We start from the raw sequence: 10,517 nt of genomic DNA on the forward strand, positions 1-10,517 counted from the left end.
GGCCTGACTCACAGGGGCCTATAGGACAGTGTGGGAAAACCTTGACTCACAGGGGCCTATAGGACAGGGTAGAAGAGCCCTGACTCACAGGGGCCTATAGGACAGGGTAGAAGAGCCCTGACTCACAGGGGCCTATAGGACAGAGTAGAAGAGCCCCAACTCACAGCGGCTTATAGGACAGGGTAGAAGAGGCCTGACTCACAGGGGCCTATAGGATAGTGTGGAAGAGCCCTGACTCACAGCGGCCTATAGGACAGGGTAGAAGAGGCCTGACTCACAGGGGCCTATAGGACAGTGTGGGAAAACCTTGACTCACAGGGGCCTATAGGACAGGGTAGAAGAGGCCTGACTCACAGGGGCCTATAGGACAGTGTGGGAAAACCTTGACTCACAGGGGCCTATAGGACAGGGTAGAAGAGCCCTGACTCACAGGGGCCTATAGGACAGGGTAGAAGAGCCCTGACTCACAGGGGCCTATAGGACAGAGTAGAAGAGCCCCAACTCACAGCGGCTTATAGGACAGGGTAGAAGAGGCCTGACTCACAGGGGCCTATAGGATAGTGTGGAAGAGCCCTGACTCACAGCGGCCTATAGGACAGGGTAGAAGAGGCCTGACTCACAGGGGCCTATAGGACAGGGTAGAAGAGGCCTGACTCACAGGGGCCTATAGGACAGGGTAGAAGAGCCCCGACTCACAGTGGCCTATAGGACAGGGTAGAAGAGGCCTGACTCACAGGGGCCTATAGGACAGGGTAGAAGAGGCCTGACTCACAGGGGCCTATAGGACAGGGTAGAAGAGCCCCGACTCACAGGGGCCTATAGGACAGGGTAGAAGAGCCCCGACTCACAGGGGCCTATAGGACAGGGTGGAAGAGCCCTGACTCACAGGGGCCTATATGACAGGGTAGAAGAGGCCTGACTCATAGGGGCCTATAGGACAGGGTGGAACTGCCCGACTCTGCTTTGGGAACCCTGCAGGACAGAGCAGAACAGTCCCTGTAGGTCTGAGACTGTTCATCTTTATGGAGGCAGAGAGCCTCATCTGTCTCTGAAGGAGTGGAGGGTGGGTTCGAACCCCTTGCCTTGCAGCCCACAGCTCAATACTTACCACACTGGGCTGGCAGGTCCAAGGCCCCTTGAGCCTCCCCAGTCTCTGGTGCCCTGCCCCCAGGTTTGTGCTTGTGACACACCTGTCCCCTTCTTGTCATGTTCCTGCAGCCCAGAATGATCTCCATCCTACTGCCACCTCCCTCCCTGAGCTCAGGAGGCCTGTCCCTCTCCCTCCCCATCCTGACTGGTAGCAGGTGGGTGAGGGGAGGGTGTTTATTTAGGCTCTGATTGAGCCCTGCCCTCTGTCCCAGCTCTCCTGGAAGCCCCAGGGCCCCTGCTGCCCCCTGCAGGGCTGGTCCTTCCTGCATCCAGTAGCTGAGAGCGGAGCTGATCGGTGCTCCCTTGATGCACAGAGGATGCTGTCTTGCAGCCCCATCCAGCTCTGCCCTGCCCTGCACTAGCCAGGTGCTTTCAGAAGCCGAGCCGTGCAGCTTAAGCCAACAGAGGCATGTCCTTTACACCCAGGACTCATTTCTGCTAGCGTCCACTCCCTGTTAGCTAAAGGGAGGGGCCTGTTGGCAGAGTGGCTCTGAGTTGGGATGCTTAACTGCCAGTCAGCAGCGCAAAACCACCAGCTGCTCGGTGGGAGAAAGACAAGGCTTTCTGCTTTTGTACAGCTACGGCCCCAGAAGCCTGCAGGGGCAGCCCTACCTCGTCCTGTAGGGGACCTGGGGGTCACCATCGGCTCCATGTCAGGGGGTTTGGTTTGATCCAGAGGCCTCTTCTCTGGCAGATGTCCACCTGGCTCTCCCTTGCTGTGTCCAGCAACAAAGGAGGTTGGGAGGGCAGGAAGCAGAATGGGGGTGGGGAATGTGCTGCCAGGGACTGGAAGCCTTGTTGCTCTTATAGGGGGCTGTGTTAGTCTGGGTACTTTACAGAAACAAATCCACAGAAACTCATGTATAAGAGAGAGTTTTATATAAAGGGTAAATGCACATCAAGAAAACATCCCAACCCAGTGCTGCCCAAGCCCACAAGTCCCACATTAACCCATATGTCTGACACCAATCCACAAAGTCCTCCTCCATCTCACAAAACACACACTATGGTGCTGACTGCAGGAGGAAAGCCGAGTCAGTGAATGTGTAAGCATCTCAGTGCTGGCGGGGGTCTCCACACGGCTGCTCCACCACCCTGGGCTGCGTTGGGGTAGGTCCATGTGGCTTCTCCTCAGGGATGTCCTGCAGGAAGTGAGCCTTCCCAGCTGAGGCAGGGAACTGGCTAAGGCAGCTGCACCCTGGTCCGACCATCACAAAGCAAGAGACCCGAGAACTCGAAAGGTGAGGCTCACCGAGTCATTTATCCCTCTGCCCTTCAATTAACCCCACATGTGTTTATTGGCCAGGTTGGCACAATAAACTACCTACCTCAGGGGCCATTGAGTTGGTTATGACCCACAGCAACCCCGTGCCCATCAGAAGGAAATACCTCCCGGTCCTGTGCCATCCTCACAATGGTTCCTGTGCCCAAGCCCATGCCTCTTTTTCACCGCCCTCCACTTAACCAAGCCTGATGTCCTTCCCCAGGGACTGTCTCTCCTGACATGTCCAAAGTACGTGAGACCAAGACTGGCCATCCTTGCCTCTAAGGAGCATCTTGTCTATTTTAAAAAACCAACAACAACTACAACCCACCAGTTTTACTGACCTGTGCACCACCTCTGGTCATTCAGTAGAGCTGTACAGTCATCACCACCAGCAACTCGAGAACATTTTCTTCGTTCTAATAAGAACTCATCATCATGAGCCCCTATTTCCTCCCCCGTCTCCCCTTCCACCCCACTCTCCACCCCGAGAAACTCTATTCCAGTGACTCTTTCTCTAGATTTATCTAGAAAAACATTAAAAACTAACTAACAACGATAACAAAGGAAAACAGAGAATCCTCCACTGAAGAGAGCAGGAGACATTAAAAATTAGCGCAGATTAAAAAGTGTGGCGCATGCGCAGACCTTCCCGCACGTTCGTGCCGCAGAATGGCCCACCCTATGAAACCACTGGCAAAGAAGATCTTTAGAGGAGTCTTAGTAGCTGAAATTGCAGGTGTTTTTGGCGCTTACTTTTTGTTTAATAAAATGAACACAAGCCAAGATTTCAGACAAACAATGAAAAAGAAATTTCCTTTCATCTTGTAAGTTTATTACAAATCCATTGAACAATCTGGAATGTATGGAATCACAGAGCAAGATCAAGAAAAATGGCTAAATAGTAAAAGTTAGCAGTCCGGCCACTGATCAAGATTTACCCATAAAAGAGCATCATAGTATCAGAGTGAAATCTTAACGCTCTTATGATGGGTCTGGGCATATTTACAGCAAGATGCAAACTTCAACTACATTGAGAGGTGCTATTCTTTGAATTAACTTTCTGGAGGTATATTGTTATAAATGAAGTTTTGGCTATACTAAAAATAAAAGTGTTTTGAAAACAAAAACAAAATAAAAAGTGTGTCGTCAAAAAGGAGATCAAATGGTACGGTGCCGAATGTTCAGCCAACGGCATCGGCTGCCGTCCACCATCCGGGGCGTTTGCATGCCGTTCTTGCTGAGGTCAAAGCGTTGGGGGGGGGGGTGCACGCCCAGAGACTGGGCGTTGGACAAGCTCTCCGGAGCTTCCCAGCATGAGACCCATTAGCACCAAGAACACACAGGATGGAGGCAAACCCTCGGCACGCCTGAATTGTGGCTCCAGGAGCCTGGGGGGTGGGGGGGTGGGAGTGGCAGGGGGCTGGAGAAAGAACAGGCACAAAGGACTCGGGCCAGAGGGCTCTTTCTACGAGAGAAAGTGTGAGTCCTGGCCCTTTGTACCTAAAATCCACCTGGAACATGGATGCCTGAGGTCAATGAAGACCCCGCTCCTCTGTCTGTCATTGGGGGCTTGGTGGCCTGTGTGTCTTTGTGAGGCTGGAAGCATGGCACTGGGTCTTTGAGGGCCAGCAGGGCTGCCCAGCGTGAGCAGGTTCCAGCAGAGCTTCCAGGCGGAGAACAGACCACAAAGAAGGAGCCGGCTGTCCACTGCAGAGAGCAACCCTACAGGCAGCACGGGGCCAAGGGCAGAGGCAGCAAGGTGGGTCAGAGGCGCTCAGCGAGACGGAGGAGGCGCTGCCTCCCATCGCAGAGGCGACCTCGGCGACTCCGATGGAGGGAAGCCGGCGGGCCTCCCTTCACTGCGGGCGCAGGACTCGGCGCAGAAGAAGCGGCCGGCGTCAATGATGGGCTCAGACATAAGAACGGTGGCGAGGCTGCCGCCCGGACGGACGATGGGTTGCTCTGTTGTGCACCAGGTCGCTGGGTCTGAACCAACTCGACGACCCCTGCCGACGATGACGGCAAAACCGGAGGCGGTTAGAAGGACGTAGAGGACACCCTCCTGCCCTGAAGTCGGGAAGGATAGCTAAAGCAGAAAGCCTCTCTTTCTCCCGAGTAGTTGGTGGGTGGGTTTTAACAGCCAACCTGGCAGGTAGCAGTACAGTGAGTTCAGTTCGTGACCTCCACTCCCACCAGGGCTGCCTGCACACGTAATAGGCTTCCCCAAAGCCACGCCCACTGCCACAGAGTCAACTCCGAGGCACAGTGACCGGATAGGACAGTGGTCTCAACCTTCGTGATGCCACGTCCCTTTAGTACATACATTTCCGCCTGTGGTGGTGACCCCCAACCATTAAATTATTTTCACTGCTACTTCATCACCGTCACTTTGCTCCTGCTATGAAGGAAGCAGGCAACCCCTGTGAAAGGGTCATTCAAACCCCAATGGGGTCGAGACCCACAGGTCGAGCGCCACCGCTATTGGAGGTCCCCGTGGCTGGAACAGCCTCCTCTTCTCCCGGTGTATTGGACAAGGTTCTCTAGAGAGACAAACCAGATTGCTAGTAATTATATATAAATATATTTATAAAGATAGATATATAATTCAAGAAATAAACAGTTAAATAATATACAGATAGATAATACAAGAGATTAACAGTTAAATTATAAAGCAGTGAGACACTAGCAGTCCTTTAAGGCTTGAGAGCTGCCAGTTGCCAGCCCACTTCTGTAGCGAGAGCTGGGCTATATATACCCAGGCAGCAAACAGCAAGGCAGGTCCCCAACTGTCATCAACTGTCAGTCCCCAACTCCAGAGATGAACATTCCAATCGTGTGGGCTTAAAGGGACCTCAACTTACAGCGACACAGTCCACATGCTAGGCATCCCACAGGTAGTGTACCCCTTTAAACTGAGGCACAGAACAAGCAAGCCATTTATCCCTCTGCCCTTCAGTTAATCCTACTTGTGTTTATTGGCCAGGCTGGCACAATAAACTATAGCACCCGGGCAGTGACTGGAGGGTTTGAATGGATGTCTGGGGTTCGCTCCACGAAGGCCCCGAATAGACTGCAGTCAGGTGTAAGCAGGACCTTGAAACAAACACAATCCTATAAATTGCTCCATTGCAGGGCTTACTTCGGTGTGGGGGTCTGAACTACCTCCATCAGCCCGCAGTACTCGGGCGCATGCCTGGATGCTCCCATAGCGCTCATGCACGCGGCGCATCTGGCTAAAGTTTGGCAGCCGCGAGCGGGGTTGTACAGTTGCTACCACAGTCCGTTTCAAACCTTGCTTCCTTCTTGAACTCCTGGACTTTTCGCCAGGAAAATCACGCAGCTGTGGAATGCTGGTGGGAAGGCGCCTTCCCCACCTCCGCTCCACCAGGCCTCCCGGTGGAGGCGTCTCAGATTCCTGTAGCCACAGGGACTGGGGACTCCCAGGTCGGCTGGTCCGATGGCAGGCTGCTGGCTCCCAGGCAAGAGGCAGAGCTCAGGCAGATGATGATGGGCTGGGCATGTGGTCCGTTCACCACGGACATTTCAACCGATTGGCTGCTCAGACTCGTGCCAACCCTGTGCTGGACAGAACCCAACCCTGCCCGGGCCTGTGCCCTCTCAAGCGTATCCTCTGCCCGCCCCTTGTGGAAGCCACCGTGTCCATCCGCCTGGTTGAGGGCCTTCCTCTTCTTCGCTGCCCCTCTACTTCACCAAGCATGATCTCCGTCCAATCCAGTGACTGGTCTCTCCTGACCACGTGTCCAAGGTACGTGAGAGACGCTCGATCATGTGACACCAAATCGCAAAATGAAATGGAAGATGCCCACGTGTTACATCTCAACTGCCCGACCACTGAGAATCCTGGCCTGGGAGCTGGCTTCGACTGGACACTTGCCACTGGAGGGGGGCAAACCTCAGGTTCTGGTACCAAGGAGAAGAAAGAGACAGGAGCAGGGAGTGCTCAAATGCTGCAAGTTGGATCCAGCATCCCTGAGCCCCAGGTTGATGCCAGCGCAGGGCAGTGACTGCGGATGGAGACTGGTGCCAACATCTCGGGAGCCTAAGACACTGGAGGACTGTGTGGGCTCAGTCAGTCCCTCCCTCACCCACACTGTGCATGCCTGGAGGGACCTGGGTTCAGTCACAGTGGGAACAGGTGCCTCCTGGGCCCGCCCCGGCTCCTTTCTCACGCACCCACCTTCACCCCTATCCCAGAAGGCTGCTGTGTGTGTGATGTGTCCACGAACATCCCTTTGGGTTCGAGTTGAACTAGGCTGGTTTGGTTCTGTCCCAGCAGATCCGAAGGAGGGAGGAAAGTGAATCTGAGGAATCTATTTTATGTTAATGTTTTTGTTTCATTTTTCCCTATTGGGTCACTCTTACCCCATTTTTCATTTTATCCTAAGCCTTTTTTTCCTTTCCCAACACCATTTTTAGGCGCTAATCCAGACATCCTATCATTCCATAGTTCAATCACATCGAGCAGTGTTGTACAGTTGCTACCACCATCAGCTTTCTTCAACTCCTTGCTACCTGCTTCCCCTCCCCCACGGTACTGCCCCCCTCCCAGGAACCCTTGTTCTAGTTGTTCACCACAGAAAAACAGACAAGCACATAGCAAAGATTTAAGAAGGGCACCCACAATGACCCCAATATGAGAAAGAAACAGAAAATCTCTAAACCCAGATCACGCCCAGTGTATATCTGAGGGGACATCACATGACGGTCAGGTTTGTCATTTTGACTCCTGCAGTCAGTCATCTGTGCAGCGCACTCTGCTGGCTACCTGCCCTCTTCCCACCCTCCGTTAGGGGTGGAGGGGAGTCCGGAGGCTTGTTTCCTGTGTGGGTCTCACAGCTGTAGCTTGGGCTTCCATGTCCTCCACGGAAACCAGAATCTCACCATCCAGCCTCTGATACTAGGCCCTCCTTCGGCTTCAGGTCGTGTGATTTACCATCCTTCCATCCGATGCTGGTGTGCTCTTCCCTGTGGGCTGAGTGACATCTCAGTTAGATGGCTGCTTGGCTGGAGACAAGCCTTTAAGGCCTCAGTGGCGGTTCTGTCTGATAGCAGAGGGATTTATTACTGGCTCTCTCTGTGGGGTCACCTCAGGTCGATGCGTCTCTTCACTGAAGATCAGGAACGCTCTCAACATGGTCCATCAGGAGCCCCAAAGAATCTCTCAGAAATAACCGAACTGTTTGAATTATGAATTTAGATTTGAATTTTGAAATAGGGTTTCAGTTTATGAATTGTGCGCTTGAATCAGAATGTGAAAAGTACCACAGGTCAAAGGAACAAACGGGTCTGTCTTGGAGCCAGAGAGCCCCTTAGAAGCAAGGATGGAGAGGCTTCGGCTTGGACACGTTGGGCGTGGCATCAGGTGAGACCAGCCCCTGGAGAAGGACAGTGTGTTTGGTAAAGCGGAGGGGCGGCCCTGGAGGAGACGGACGGACACTGTGGCTGCATCGATGTGCTCGGGCACTGGAACCGTGGTGAGGGCGGCGCAGGACCGGGCAGTGTCTCCTTTCGCCGTGCACGGGTCGGTGTGGGCCGGCAGACTCGATGGCCCCCGACCACAGCAACATTGCTTCTTCTGAAGGTGGCGTTTCCATCTCTCGGCCCCTTCCCTGAAGGCTTACGCTCTTCTGTTCACGCCACGCCCACAAGGCTTCTTTGTCAGCCTTAGGGGACTCCAACTGACCTCGGGGAACAAAACGCAGTCTGCAGGGCAAAGATCAGTGCTGTGGGGCGGATGGGGACGGCCCCCAGGAGCAGGGCTTGCTGACTGGCAGGGTGTTGTCCTGAGGGAAGCAGATGCCCCTGGCCCTTCTCCCCAGCACGGAAGATTTCGTCTTCCTAAGGAGCCGTCGTGAGCACCCTGTGTCCGAGGGGCAGCTGTCACAGTGACCCCTTTAGGAGCCCGGAAACAGCGCCCCCCACCTTCTCAGAGAACCTGTCTGCTTCTAAATGAACGTGCCCAGCAAAGTTAGAGCCTGTCTCTCTCAACCGTCATATTGAGCGCCGGGAAGTCATGTGCAGAATTGGCCTCTTGTTCAATTCAGGTCTACCAGTGGAGTCAGGGCAACCCCACCCCCGCCCTGTGTTCGTAAAACCCGTGCCCACTTTTTACTGGGTCCGGAGGCGTGGCCTCCGCGGAGGGGGTGGTGGGGCACATCCACATACTATCGGGCTGGATGGGGACACTGAGGCCAGGAAGGTCCCGTTCTGTTGGCTGGTGAGTGGCAGAACACAGTGTCCACTGTTCCCTGCGGCTGCTGAGTCCTCAAGGTGGTGACAGTGCCCTGTGCTCATATGTCCAGAAGGTGGTGGCAGCATCTCATGGCAGTAGTGCCCAAGGGTGGGGGCAGTGGGGGCCCTGATGTCCAGGAGTGGGGGGCAGTGGGGGCCCTGATGTCCAGGGGTGGGGGCAGTGGGGGCCCTGCTGTCCAGGAGTGGGGGACAGTGGGGGCCCTGCTGTCCAGGAGTGGGGGACATTGGGGACCCTCCTGTCCAGGGGTGGGGGCAGTGGGGGCCCTGCTGTCCAGGATTGGGGGTCCTGATGTCCGGGAGTGGGGGACAGTGGGGGCCCTACTTTCTGGGGGTGGGGCGGTATTCCATGGCCATCTGTGAAGCGGCAACAGGGCTGGCAGCACCATGGTGTGGGCAGTCAGTTGGTCTGGCAGCTGTGACCCACAGCGTGGCCCTCTCGAGGTGGCAGCCCTCCCCAGGGCATGGGTAGGTGGCATCCTGTCTCAGGCCGTCTTCTGCTGTTGCACCGCCTCTCCCAGGCTCGAGTAGCTCTCCCGTCCTCCTGGGCCCCAGCAGAGACGCCCACCCCCAACATGTCCTTCCTGCCACCCCCAAAGGCCAGGGTGAGCTGCTTTTAGCCACCATCAGGTTGTGACAGCTGGGGAAACTGAGGTGTGGAGAGGGGCACGGGCCAACCCATGGTCAAAAGTGAGTGCCTGTCCTCTCCTGGGGGCCACGTAGGGTGGGGGAGGGAGGAGTCCATCCTGCCTGCTGGGAGCCAGTGCGGGAGCAGGTGCAGCTGCTGTGCGTGGCAGGGCCTGGGCCGGGGCCAACACTCAGGAATGCTGCCCTGCCTGGCCGGATGGCGGAGCGCCAGGCGCCGGGCTCAGAGGATGTACTGGTGACCACAGCCCCGTGGCCATCTGACTCCCCGCCGGCTGTCCCAGCCAGCCCCTCGGGCGGGGCCCAGGGTGTGGCGCCAACTGCTCTTCGGAAGGCGTCCGGTGGCTGGCGGCGCAGGTGACAGAGGAAGAAGGGGGTGCCGGTGACTTCCTGAGCCCACTGGCCATGGCCCCTCAGCACTGGCCCAGCCAGACTCCGGGAGGCATTATCACGTGCCCTGTCTGTGACCTGTCCACCCTGAGGCCCCGGGAAGACATCGTGTGGCAGCAGCCAGTCTGGAAGCCAGGCTGCCTGGGACTCTTCTTGCCCCTGGCCCTTGCCCTACTGCCCGCCGGCTCCCTGTGCCTGACCACACCCGTGGGCTCAGAACTGCCAGGTCCCCTCTGCAGATGCTGGCGGGGTCACCCAGGAGTGTGTGCCCTCTGGACCCAGCCCACAGCAGTGGCCTGACTGCTTCTTGCCCATCGCCCAGGTGCATGCCCTGACCCACACTAAACACACACTGGACTCTTGTGGGGGAGGCGGCTGCCCCCACTCTCTAAGCCTGGAGCTGCTTCTATAAACACGGGGGGGAGGGTCTGTTACATTGGGGATATGCTGTCCAAGAGGCACGGCTGCCAGCATGCCAGCCCTTGGGGGCAGGTGGAGCAGGGCCACAGAGAGGAGGAGCCCACAGATGGTCACTTTCAGCAGCAGGGCCCAGGGATGGTGGGCAAGGAGACAGGAGCCCTGGTGGTCTGGCAGCCACCTGCATGGGGGGTGGGGGCCCCAGAGCAGCCCAGGGTTCATGGGGACAGGACTGGGAGCCAGCCAGAGGTCAGCAGCCATGGGTGCATAGGCACCCATGTCGGCAATGCACTGTTTGTCCCCTTGGTCTGGGGACACCTGGGGGTGTACAAGAGGGGGGGAGTAGAGCATGAGGGAAACCAGGATGGTTGAAGGCACC

At 56.2% G+C, this 10,517-nt stretch overlaps 1 pseudogene; it reads left to right on the forward strand.

Annotated features, from left to right (window-relative positions):
* Positions 1–3,056: 3,056 nt before the first annotated feature.
* Positions 3,057–3,328, forward strand: LOC142443759 (protein CEBPZOS-like; annotated as a pseudogene).
* The last annotated feature ends 7,189 nt before the right edge of the window (positions 3,329–10,517 follow it).

The sequence above is a fragment of the Tenrec ecaudatus genome, chromosome 3 (assembly GCF_050624435.1).
Source record: "Tenrec ecaudatus isolate mTenEca1 chromosome 3, mTenEca1.hap1, whole genome shotgun sequence".
Lineage (NCBI taxonomy): Eukaryota > Metazoa > Chordata > Mammalia > Afrosoricida > Tenrecidae > Tenrec > Tenrec ecaudatus.